Source organism: Mastomys coucha, unplaced genomic scaffold (genome assembly GCF_008632895.1).
Source record: "Mastomys coucha isolate ucsf_1 unplaced genomic scaffold, UCSF_Mcou_1 pScaffold15, whole genome shotgun sequence".
NCBI lineage: Eukaryota > Metazoa > Chordata > Mammalia > Rodentia > Muridae > Mastomys > Mastomys coucha.
The window spans coordinates 97,578,664-97,592,717 of record NW_022196897.1 but is presented as its reverse complement, the minus strand read 5'-3'; the positions used below and the strand labels follow the sequence as shown (position 1 = coordinate 97,592,717).

General features: G+C 38.2%; 1 protein-coding gene across 1 annotated transcript in view; it reads right to left on the bottom strand.

Annotated features, from left to right (window-relative positions):
* Positions 1-14,054, bottom strand: part of Katnbl1 (katanin regulatory subunit B1 like 1) — a 43,921-nt gene that overhangs the window by 11,343 nt on the left and 18,524 nt on the right. The gene's annotated exons all lie outside the window — the stretch shown is intronic.

The following is a 14,054-nucleotide window of genomic DNA, read 5'->3' as shown; positions in this document are numbered from 1 at the left end:
TCAATTTAACATACATAATATAATAAAATTCTTTTTCTAAAAACAGATTTTATTTTTTATTTATTTTATGTATGTGAGTATACTGTCACACCAGAAGAGGGCATCTGATCCCATTACAGATGGTTGTAAGCCACCATGTGGTTGCTGAAAATTGAACTCAGGACCCCCTAGAGAGCAGTTAATGCTCTTAACCCCTGAGCCATCTCTCCAGCCACATAATAAAATTCTAAATCAGCAAATGAAAAGCAGAATGCCCAAAGGTTTAAGAAACTGGCACTATCAAGGACATCAAGAAGTCAGGATAAAGATAACTCGCCCCCCAAAACCCCCAAATACACTGACTGAATATCCATTTACGGCAGTTAGGTTGACAAAAATCCCTTCCCCATCCCAGTAAAAGGCCAAAGTAGTTTTTATTGTTTACTTGCTTTGTTTTTGAGAAAAGGCTTTACTTTGTAGCCTAGACTGGCTTCATATTCCCAGTCCTTCTCCCTGGGCCTCCTGACAATCAGGGTTACAGATACGTGCCAGGACTACAATTTTATTCTATGAGAAATGCAGGCTCAAATTATTACACATTATATTTCAAATCCCTTTATCTTCTTTCTTCTACTTGACTTATGAAGGCTTGCAATCAAGATCATATACTTCAGGGGGGTTCACAAGATGTTTCTTTGGGAACTCTGACCAGCCCCACAGTAAATCATACATACACACAAACCTGTGGGCACACATACACACCCCTTTAAAATATAGATACAATGACAGTCAAAGTGGTCAAAGAAGTTCCTGTATGTTGTTTACAATAGTGCTCATCAGTCCAAGCTAATAAAACTACACACAAATAAAGACATACACACCAACAAACTGAATGAGTTGTGGTAGCTTATGCCTGTAACCCCACATTTGAGAGCAGAAACAGACAAGATCTCTTTAGATTTAATGCCAATCAGGGGTATAAAGTGAGACCTAGTATCAAAATTAAAAAAGCAATAAAACTATTGTTAGAAATCATAAACAAACGCTGGGCTGTGGTGGTGCATGCCTTTAATTCTAGCACTTGGGAGGCAGAGGCAGGTGGATATCTGAGTTCGAGGCCAGCCTGGTCTACAGAGTGAGTTTCAGGACAGCCAGGGCTACACAGAGAAACACTGTCTCAAAAAACCAAAAACAAAACAAAACAACAACAACAAAAAGAAATCATAAACAAGCTATATTAAGACCAAAAACAAAACAAAACAAAAACAAAACAACAACAAACCCCCAAATAGATGGGAATGTAGAAATGGCTCAGCACTTAAAGAGCACTGGCAGCTCTTCCAGATGACACAGGTTCAATTTCCAGCTTCCATATGGTAGCTCACATGGTCTGCAATTCCAGTTACAAGGAATCTGACACTCTCTTCTGGCCTTGGTGGATATTGCATGCCTATGGTGCACAGACATACATGCAGGCAAAACACCCAAACACAATAAAAACTTAAAAAATAAAAAGAAACAAAAAAACAAACAAAACTAAACCTCAACAGAAGTTGAATGACAAATCTGACAGTATCTTCCAGAACACACACAAGCAAATAATAAAAAGAAGATATGCTTAGAAGAACCAACATTCAAACAAAAAGGAAGTACAAGGAAGAATAGAGAGACTAATTAGAAACCAATAAGGTTTAACTGAACTATACAGAATTGGAGAACACAAACTTCTAGATGAAAAGGGCTCCACCTGAGTCACCATAAGGAATGAAAGCAGACGTAGAAGGTACATCATCTTCAAATTCAGAAAATTATGAAAACCTAGAAAAGGTAGCATGACCAGATATGGTGGTATACACTTTTAATTCCAGCACATTGAAAAGCAGAGGCAGGAGATCTCTCTAAGTTAGAGGCCAGCTTGGTTTACATAGTTTCAGGACAGAAAGAGAGACCCCGTCTCATAACAAAACAAAACAAAACACTTCCCTTCCTCCCCAAATTCAGGCAATTTACAACATCTTATTTAGTCAAATGTGAGCATAATAATCATTCAAAGTTCAAAACAAATTCCTTTCCAATAGCAATAATGAAAAACAGTAACACAAAATAAATAGATTTAATGTGAGAGATGGGAAGGAATTTTCCAATCTATACTGGAACAGGTTAGAAAGTTTAGAAGAAAAGTATTCACAAAAATGAAATGGGTTTAAAATAAAAACTGGGCCGGGCTTGGTGGCATATATCTTTAATCACAGCACTCAAGACACTGAGGTAAGCAGATCTCTTGAGTTTGAGGCCAGCCTGGTCTACAAAGCAAGTTCCAGGATTAATAGAGAAATTTTGTCTCAAAATAAATAAATAAATAAATACATACATACATACAGTAAATACTGGGTATCCATTAAATGAGAAAGAGAGAGAGAAAGAAAGAGAGAGAGAGAAAGAGAAAGAGAGAGAGAGAGAAAGAGAGAGAGAGAAAGAGAAAGAGAGAGAGGGAAGCTGTCAAAAAAATCAGAAAGAAATAGAATACTTTAAAGTGCTAAAACAGAGGATGAAATCTTACAACTTATGATACCTGTACAGAAACAGACATTTTGGGGGCTAGAGAGATGGCTCAGCAATTAAGAGCACCGACTGCTCTTTCACAGGTCCTGAGTTCAAATCCCAGCAACCACATGGTGGCTTGAAACCATCCATAACAAGATCTGACTCCTTCTTCAGGAGTCTCTGAAGACAACTACATTGTATTTACATACAATAAATAAATCTTAAAAAAAAAAAAAACAGACATTTTGTAAGTGAAATAAACCACAGACAAAAGGACAAGTAACTTGTAATTTCCTATGTGGACTCTACTGAAGCTGAGAGCAGAAGGATGGCCTGGGCTGCTCAACAGGTTCTAAGTTATAGGTAGATATGAGATATGAAGTTGGGGGACGTCAGAGTACAACAGAGTGACTGTAGGTAACAGTCATGTACTATGTATCTCAAAAGTCAAGCACAAGAGATTCTGAATATTTTTACCCTAAGGAAATGGGTGTTTGAGGAGCTACATCCAAATCACACATGTAGCTTTTTTTTTTTTTCTAGGCAGGGGTTCTCTGTGTAGCCTTGGCTGTCCTGGAACTCACTCTGTAGACCAGGCTGGCCTTGAACTCAGAAATCACCCTGCCTCTGCCTCCTAAGTGCTGGGATTAAAGGCGTGTGCCACCTCCGCCCGGCACATGTAGCATTTTTTAAAATGAAAGATATTAATCATTAGAAAAACAAAATCAAAACTGCATGAAATACTATTTTACATTCACTAGACAGTTCTACAATGAAGACAAAAATAAATGCTGAGAAAGACATGGAGAGCCAAGGGCTTTCAGGCATCATATAAAGTAACATGACACAGTCTCCCTCCCTTTGTCAGTACTGGGGATAACCACCTAGGGTAACATGTATGCAAGGCAAGTGCTCTCCCAGTGAGCTAAAGCTCCAGCCTCTGGCAGTTTCTTAAAGTTAAATACAAATTCCACTCCTACATATATACTGAAGGGGAAGGAAACATTTACACAAAATTTTGTATGCAAATATTGAGCACAGATATCAACAAATAAAATGTGGCATATCTATATAGAACACTACTTAGCAGCAAAAAGGAATTAAATACATTATACACATGAGCAGTACAGTAAGTAAAAGAGACCATGACACAACTTGCGACAAAAGTCCATTTATATGAAATAAAATACATACACAGAAAACCGATTGTTTGTTGCTTTTCAAGCTGGAGTAGGAATGGAAGTTACTACACAGGGGCACAAAGTTTTTCAGTGACAGAAATGCTCTAAAGATCTATTGGGACTGGATAATGTTCTATTCTGTCCTTACAATCAGTGAATTGCACACTTAAAAATTTCATGGTGTATACTTTATATCACAATAAGGCTTTATAAAGGGAATTATTTAAATTGTAAGGCAAAGACTTATTGTAAAAACTCTGTAAGCTACACATTGTTTTACCTGTGTCTCATGCATTTAATAGCACCTTTCTAGAGCCACAATATAGAATTGTCTTTCTCCCCCAAAGGCACTTAGGAATGCCACTGAAACTAGTTTCAAGTTCTCTATGTGGTTTTGAAGTTCTATTTGATAAGACACGAAAAGAGAAGAATCTGAAATGGCTGAAGACTCATTTAAAAATAAAACAAATCTTAATAAGCAAATAACAACATAAGCAGGGCCTAAAAGAATAAAAGCAGAGAAGGGACAGCTATTCTAACATTATGTACAACTTCTAAACATCAGATATAGCACACATGTTCCTACAATAACACAGTGATTTCAGTCAGTAGCTTGCTTGAGAAAAACAGTGTAATGATGAAGCTCATGGGATGATTTCTCCTTACACACACCCTAGCTGTCTTCTACCTCAAAGATAAAAAGGGATCTATTCATATTCTTATAATGGCTGCCAAACCAAGAGATTAAACAGCTCAAAGTGTTCAGATACTCCCGTCCTTCTCACAAGGGAAACTCATTATACAGGAATGAAACATGCCTGGACAGTTCAAGACCAAGTTAGCTTTCTCTTTACACTCATATACTATATTGACTATTCACATTGTATTTAACTCTGTAATTCAACCAGGCAATTTCTCTACCAAAACAAAACAAGCTGTTGAGAAAGACATGTTTCTCTTATACAAGAATTCCTTCTACGTGTGGTTATCTCCTAAGTCATGAGGATAAAAAGGTTTTAGCCACTATCTTTCCTTCTTTCTTCCCTCCCTCTTAAATACACCTTAACTGGAGGTTTAAAAAAAAAATCACTGCCCTATACTAATAAAATATATAAACAAGAAATAAGCTCAGTAATGCAATGCCTCATCCATGTGGTCACCTTGTCATATAATCCCAGTGCTCAGAGTCAGAGGCAGAAGAGTCCATTTGTACACAGAGAGACTCACAAAAAAACAAGACTAAATCACTTCCAGAGAATGTCCTGAAAAGCACAATTTCTAGAACTTGGCTTTTTAAAGCATAGGGCGTTAGAGGGTGTACTTCGATGGACTGTGCTTACTAAGCACACACAGAGCACTGAGTCTGAATCTCTATATCCACAAAACTTAACAGTTTAAAAAATAACAACAACAAAAGCCTATTAAATCAGTATAGACAGCAATGTACTACATAATCCTGGTGTGATGGTTCATCTTGGTTATCAAGTTGACTACATCTGTAATCAATTAAAACCCAAACAATTGGACATGCTTTTTGAGAGATTTTCTTGATTGAACCAATGAGTGAAGATTCACCCTAAATGTGGCCATACTTTCAGGTGGCATAAAGTTACACAGAAGGAAACTTTCTTTTGGCCTGCTCGCCCTGACTCTCCCTGGCAAGTTCCTCTATCCTGTTCTTGAGACATTCCTTTGCAGGTGTTAGAACTTACTTCTTAGGGTTTCCTAGAGACTGAAGATGGCAACCTCCAAGACTAGAGCACCAGATTCGGACTGTTGAGAGATCCAGTCCTGTGGACTGCAAAATGACAGGACCCTTTGCCTTTCCCTCCAGAGACATTTGTAGTTGGATTACTCAGACCACAGCCTGTAAGCCACTCAAGTCCATATATATTCATTCTACCAGTGCTCTTCCCTTACAAAACTCTGACTCATATACCTGATTTATTTATTTTATTTTTTAAAAGTTCTATTAATCCTCACCCCCAAATGAAACAAGAACAGAAAAAGACAAATAAGATCACATCAAATCAAAAAGGTTTTGCACAAAAGAAACATTCATCAGAGAGACAACCTAAAGAATAGGAGAAAATATTTGCAAATTTTATAATCCGATGAAGAGCTAATATTCAGAATAATAATGAACCCCAAAATTGCAATAGCAAAAAGAAAAAAGCAAAATCAAGCAGCTCAATTAAGAATGGGCTGTGAATCTTAGAGCCTACTGTGGAGTCTGGAGGAAGTAGGGCATTGGCTGCAGACTTCTTATCTCTTAGCCCCTGGTCACTCCCTCATCTTCTTTCTTCTTGGTCACAGTGAATAAACAGCTTTGCTCTACAAGGCTCTGCAGACCAAAATTCCCTGTCTTACAACAACACCACAGCAATGGGGTCAAGTAATCATGACCTACAACCTCTGAAATTGGGCCAAAATATTTTTTTGCTCTTTTCAGGTAGTTTTCTCAGGTATTCTGTCACATCAATGGCAAGCTAACATAACCTAAACCGACAGTCAACAGAAGTATTAAAAAGTATTAGCTAACATCACTAATCATCAGAGAAATGCAAATCAAATGACACTGGCTTATTACTATATTCCATTAGGAATACCTAATATCAGAAAGTACAGAAAACAAGGACTAGCAAGGATATACAGAAAAGGAGAGCCCTTGGGCTGGTGAAACAGCTAAGTAGTAAGGCTCTTCCCACACAAAGTGGATGACCTCTGTGGTATGTCCTCAGAATCCATGTAAAGCTAAGGAGAGAACCAATCCTTCAACAATCCCTCAAGAGTTGTCCTCTGACTATGGCACACATGCACTTAACCCCAACCTCCTACACACACACAAAGACACACACACACACACACACACACACACACACACACACACACACAAAGTTTACAAAAGAAAAGAGATCGTTGCACATCAATGATGGGAATGTATATCCTGTAATCATTATAGAAAATAGTACAGAAAGCCAGGTACTGGTGGTGCACGCCTTTAGTCCCAGCACTTGGGAGACAGAGGCAGGTAGATTTCTGAGTTCAAGGCCAGCCTGGTCTACAGAGTGAATTCCAGGACAGCCAGGGCTACACAGAGAAACCCTGCCTCAAAAAACCAAAAAAAAAAAAAAAAAAAAAAAAAAAAAAAAAACCCAAAACAAAAAAGAAAAAGAAAAAGAAAAAATTCAGTTTGCCATAGATAACTGTACTTCTGTTTACTGTAGCACTATTCACAATAGTCAGGAAAATGGAAATAATCTGTTTATTAGTGAATGAATAGATAAAGAAAATGTGGTAAATATAAGCAACTGAATACTATAGAGGATGAAATCTTAGAACTTATGGCACCTGTTTAGAAACAGACATTTTGTAAGTGAAATAAACCACAGACAAAAGGACAAGTTACTTGTAATTTCCTATGTGGACTCTACTGAAGCTGACCTTACAGAAGCTGAGAGCAGAAGGATGGCCTGGGCTGTTCAACAGGCTCTAAGTTGTAGTAGATACGAAGTTGCAGGATGTCAGAGTACAAGAGTGACTGTAGGTAACAGTTATGTACTATGTATCTCAAAAGTCAAGCACAGGGCTGGTGAGATGGCTCAGCCAGTTAAGAGCACTGACTGCCCTGACAAAGGTCCTGAGTTCAGATCCCAGCAACCACATGGTGGCCCACAACCACCCTTAATGAGATCTGATGCCCCTTCTGGGGCTACAGCTACAGTGTATTATGCCAGAGCCAGCGGAGCAAGCAGGGCGGCAGAGGTCCTGAGTTCAATTCCCAGCAGCCACACACATGATGGCTCACGGCCATCTGTACAGCTACAGTGTACTCACTCATACACATAAAATAAATAAAATAAATCTTTAAAAAAAAAGTCAAGGACAAGAGATTCTGAATATTTTTACCCTAAGGAAATGGGTAAGTGTTCAAGGAGATATATGCAACCTGATTCAACAACACAAAATATATACATGCATTGAAGTAGAACATGTACCCTATGTATTTTTATGTTACAAATCTGTTTAAAAGTACACTTAATTAGTTAAAAACCTAAAAAGAAATTACCAAATTTAAGTTGGGGGTAGAGACATAGCTCTATGGTAGAGGGCTTGCCTAGCATGCTTGAGGTCCTTAGTTCAATCCCAAACATTGTAAAACAACACAACAAAGTTTTAATTAAAGTTATTGCTGGAAGGACTAGGGGCCATCTTCTCAATAACTTACAAGTTTTTCTATTTTCTCAAAGTATGATTTCTTTTTAATAAGATCAGTTCTTTTAACTTTTCCAAAACTAGGACAACATAATCTAATTTTCTTATTCTGCCCACTTGCTTCAATTTTTTTCTCTTTGATTTCTCACATTGAACTGATTCCTCTGTGCCTGCTTTCAAGCATGCTCCAGTTTCTCCTATCAGCTCCTATACTCTTTCTGTTTTCTTTTCCTGCCAAATTTCTACAATGAGTGCTTTTTAGCTTCCAATTGGTCTTTAACCCTTTACGATTTTGCCTTATTCTGTTCTCTCGTGTGAAAGTCAACCAATGTGACTGTCGCTTAAAAACTATATGGGAGACAGGAATAGTGACAGTCTGTAATCACAGTACTCTGGAGGCTAAAGCAAGAGACTGAGAATTCTGCGTTCAGGGCCAGTCTGGACTACAAAGTAAGACTTTGTCTCAAAAGGCAAAACAAGACATGACAAAACAAAACAAATAACAACAAAGAATGAAAGAAAGAAAAGCAGAATGAAAACGAAAAACAAATTATCTTCCCCACTGCAATAAATAAAACAAAAACCTTTACCAGGAACCTTTTAGCAGTCAATGTTCATGGAGAACACCCAGGTCAATGTTAAGGCTACTCCTTCATCACTAAGTCAGCTATTTCACCATCTATCCATCCTCCGTATCCAACACAACTCTGCTGACTCTCCTTGCTCATTTCCCTTCTCTGAGTCACTTTTCCTTCAACAACTCTTTTCTCTCTACATGAACATTGAAGGTGCATGTTTTCACAGGTTTAGTTACTTTTCTAGACCTAGGCTCTCTTGTAACTTTTTCTGTACCAAATTGGCTTCCACACCCACCACTACTTTTTAATCAACATGTCTGAAACAACTCTCTCCAAGTGTCAGTTCAATAATGGCACTTCCTATCATACTTGAATCACTAACAACCAAAATTCTCTCCAACTAGAAACTTGGGGTTACTTTTATTCTTCTTTCTTTCCTTTCACCAAGCCACTAAGATTTCTTGAATCTTCCATCAAAATATTTCCTGACTCTATTCTGACTTCCCTTTTCTACTGTCAGAAAAAGCCTCATCACTTCCACCCTATACACTGTAGAAATGAGCTGGAGAGATAGCTCAGCAGTTAAGAGCACTGACTACTCTTCCAAAGGTCTTTTGTTTTGTTTTGTTTTTTGTTTGTTTGTTTTCGAGACAGGGTTTCTCTGTGTAGCTCTGGCTGTCCTGGAACTCACTCTGTAGGCCAAGCTGGCCTCAAACTCAGAAATCCACCTGCCTCTGCCTCCCAAGTGCTGGGATTAAAGGCATGAGCCACCACTGCCCGGCTCTTCCAAAGGTCTTAAGTTCATTTCCCAGCAACTACGTGGTGGCTCACAACCATCTGTAATGGAATCTGATGCTCTCTTCTGGTGTGTCTGAAGTATGACAGTGAACTCTTAAACATAAAATAAATAAATAAACATTAAAAAAAAAAAACTGTGAGAATAGCTAGTTCTTTTTTTCCACTACAGATCTTCTCCTGGTCCCTATAAATCATCCTACATAATAACAACTATAGTGTTTATGGAGAAAATACAAATACAGAATTTCCCAGGTTATACTTTGTACTAGCTGGTTTTGTATATCAACTTGACACAAAGTCCTCACAGAGAAAGGAGCCTCAGTTGAGAAAATGCCTCCATGAGTTCCAACTGTAGGGCATTTTCTCAATTAGTAATCAATGGGGGACGCTGTGGGTGGAGCCATGCCTGGGCTGGTAATGTTAGGTTCTATGAAAAGGTAGGCTGAGCAAGCCAGGGCATGCAAGCCATAAGCAGCACTCCTTCCATGGCCTCTGTATCAGGCTCCTGCTCTGTTTGAGTTCCTGACCAGACTTCCTTTGGCAATGAACAGCAATGTAGAAGTGTAAGCTAAAGAAACCCTTTCCTCCCCAACTTGCTTATTGGTCATGGTGTTTCATCACAGCAATAAAACCCTGACTAAGACATGTTTAAATTACATACATTTTAAGGATGCCTTAATCTATTCAAGTAAACCTGGCTTTATTGCATGTTATTTATTGGAAATCTTGTATAGCTAAAAGGTTCTGAGACATTCAATTATGTTATTTAGTTCTGTGATACCCAGTCTTGGATACCATAGTTTTGGGACTGATTCATATATGTATACTAAACTATCTAAGCACAGAATTCTCTCATTATTGGGTACCATATTATTAGGGTACTTTTTATTTCTTCTTTTTTTTAAGGGTGAGAGGCCGGGAACAGTGGTTCACACCTAGAGTTCTAGGTTTTAAGAGACAGCAGCAGGGAGATTAGGAGTTCAAGGTTACCTTCTACTATAGAGCAAGTTTAAGACTAGCCTGGCCTACAAGAAAGAACCCCTCAAAAAAAAAAGAGGAAATACAAATGAGGAGTCCCTGTTATTTTTTTAATGGAAGAAGAGGAGAGTTAGAAAGGAAATATACCACTTCAGTGATGTTAAATAATCTTATAAGAAATCTGCTGGATGCCAGGCATTGACCTCTCTATGCACACACACTTACACATAAATACATACATTTGTACTTTTTTTATATAGACGAGATGAATTTGCCCTAAAATCAACAGCAAAAATGCAAAGAGTTGTGACTGGATTCTAGGGATTCTCTTTCTACTGTTTATAATCTTAACTAATAAACTATACAGCCTCCCAATTAACAGATGTGAATACAAATATAGATGATGTATATACTTTGGAATAAATAGACCTTCTAGTTCATGAGTTTGGAGGACCTTCTATTCTGAATCTATTTTCTCAAATGTAAAATATAAATATTATTGTAAAGATCAAAGTGAGATTATATACATTATTGCTTTTAACACTCATAGCATTTACACAAAACATAAACATGTATGATTTAGTGCTTTGTTAAGGAAATTGAACACCACCAAAAAGCTTATGAAGTATGAACACATCTTGTCCTGCCACGTTTGTATTAAGTAAATAATTTACCATTCAAACCAAGGCACTGGTAGGAATGAGAGGAGGTATTATGAAAAAGCATGTTAGGACAAGAGGCACAAACTAAGTCTGTCCCATGCACTCAGGATGTATGGATGTTTGACTTCAGTCAGTTCTAATGTTTTCTGTCCTACATCTATTTTTTTTATAATTTCTTTCTATAAAAATTATCAACTAATGAACTATAAAACTATAGACACGTAGTGAATAACTATAGACATATATAACGTGAATAAACTTCAACTATCTTATGCTAAGTGAAGGAAACGAAAATGTAAAAGGCTATTTTCATGACATTCTAAATAGCAAAAGTGTAAACGTGGAAGGAAAATTATCAATAATACCCAGAGACTGTAGGCAGGGAAAAGTTTCCCCAAAGGAATAAGGTAATTTTGGGGGGTAGAAAGATGTTACATACTTTAGTAATGATTGTGCCACTATATGGAAGTGACAAGTTGTAGAAATAGAATCTCAATAACTGCTTTTAAGGAAATTGGCGAATAACACTGTTGTGTAGCTTAGCAGTAGAAATGTTGCAAGGATTTGGGTCAATCCCCAGCACCTGGGGAAAAATAGAGGAGAGAATCTATGGCTTTCACTAGCATGTTTAGACATTAGGCACTTGCTTGATAGAAGTGAGGAACTATGGGCTCACACCCATTGTCTTTCCTTTAGGAAATCAGTCTATTCTTGAGTCCTGAAAGTTTCTGAAACGTTCCTTAAAACACCCAGAATACACATATGTTCTGAATGGAAATTAGCAAAACCAGACCAACTGGTTCTAGTACTCAACTGTGTGAGTTGGATCTGACTCTGCAGACTCAGCTAAAGATGCCCTCAGTGCCCCTTGTACGCAATGGCATGTGGGAGTTTAAAAGCTCAATCAGCAGACACCTCTGGGTTCCTTCCATGCTCTCTCAACTCTCTGGGAGCCTTACTGCTCACTGTGTAGTAGTAGTATGTGCAACAGTTTACTGAGTAAAAACTAAAGACTCTCTTAAAACTTAAAGACCAGTGCAGCTTAAAGATCAGGTTCAAAAGAACCAGGTGGAATTTCCCAGCTTCCACCTTTAACTATCCGTGTAACTCAGGAACCAGTTGTTTTAATTTTTTTCATGAATTTTTAAAATTTTTATTTATGTACAAATTTTTATTTATGTAATTTGGCTTGACTTACTTCAAAAGAATGAAAAACTGCAAATAACAAAACGGGACCTTTGTTTTAATAGGGGAGAAAACTGAAACAAAGAGAAATGGGATCTTAGGGCAATTTTTTTTTTTTTGGAGACAGAGTGTCATTATATAGCTCAGGTTGATCTGGAACTTGTTATATAGCTACAGTTGGCATATGGGTCCTGAGGACTGAATTCAGGTCATCAGGCTTGGTAGCAAGTGCTTTTACCCACTGAGGCACCTCTTCAGTACAAATTTACTTTAAAATTATTATTGGTGGTGGTGGTAAGTGCTTGCATTTGTGCTCTCTCTCTCATGCATGCACACACACACACACACACACACACACAAAACACATACGTATGAGCATATGCACTCATGTGGAAGTCAGAGGACAATTTGTGGAGGCTTATGCAGACAAGTGCTTTTACCCACACTGAGCAATCTCAAAGCAGCACCTCCCCTTCCTCAAATTCTTGATCTTCCTGCTCCAAACTCCCAGTTTCTGAAACTACAGGCACACACTACCATGCCTGGCCTAAGTAGAGAATATTTTGAGGGTCAAAGCTGATTCCAAAGTAGCAGACAATTTGGCAGAAGAGTGATATTGAACATTACACAGAAAACAAAAGGTCTAAAAGATGGGGACTGAGGGAGGTGGGGACAACAACAACTTGAGATCAGGGGGAGACTGGGCGGAGAGAGACACAGGATATGGACAAACTCTGAGGACACTAAAGCTATTTTACAAAGGAAAAGGATAGGGACCTCTAACTACTACTGTATGCACCCTTCAATACAGAAAGCATAACATGGGCCAGGCCATGGTGGCACATGCCTTTAATCCCAGCACCTGGGAGGCAGAGGCAGGTAGATTTCTAAGTTCCAGGACAGCCTGGTCTACCTACAGAGTGAGTTCCTTCCAGGACAGCCAGGGCTACACTCCATGTCTGGGAGTGGGTGGGGAGGAGGGGGGAGAAAGAAAGAAAGCGTAAGTATCATGCTTAAATGATACATTAAGTATCATTTTCCAAGCTTTTGTAATAGACACATTCTGTCTCTGTCAATGTAGCCTTTTTGTTAAAACAAAATGTTTCTTCTCCAGGAAATATTTCCTTTCTTCCTTTCTGCTTTATCACAGCCTCTCTTACTATGAAGATTGGATCTTTTTTTCCAAAGTATTTCTTTATTCTGGTCTTGGTGCAAGGTTTCCTATACCATCTCTCAGAACATTCCGTTTTATATTGTACAGTCTCTGCCTTTGGCAGATAACAAATACTTGAGGGATTAAATGTAAGATATGACTGAGCAATAGCTGGTTTTAGTCTGTTTCATCTGGCCAAATAAACTTCAAAGCTTTTTAAAACATTAAAATTTTTCCTAAATTACATGTCTTTATGTGCACACAAATGCTACTATGTGTGTGGAGGTCAAGAGGACAGTTTGTGAAAAATTGCCTTCTCTTTTACTATGTAAGTCACAGGGGTTGAATTCAGGCTGTCAGACTTGGCATCTTTACCTACTGAGCCATCACTACACTATAAAACGTCTGATAGACAGGGACTGCATACGTTAACATATACTACCTAAAATACAATTTCACAACTACTACTTAATGTATAAGTATACTATACACAGGCACATGTACATACAAACATGTGTAATCACAAAACACTGGTACTTTGAGGTTTAATTTTAAATGATAAAAACAGCCACCATGGCACCTGTAGAGACCTGCTGGGAACAAAAATTCTAAAAGGCAAATAAATATATCTGGAAGGCTGTGGTGCAAGGCCATTTTTGCTGGCTCTAAGTGAGGTCTTCAGCACCAAAGAGAGCACATAGCTCTTCTTAAAGAGTTGAAAGTGGCCGGTGATGGTGGTGGAGCATGCCTTTAATCCCAGCACTTGGGAGGCAGAGACAGG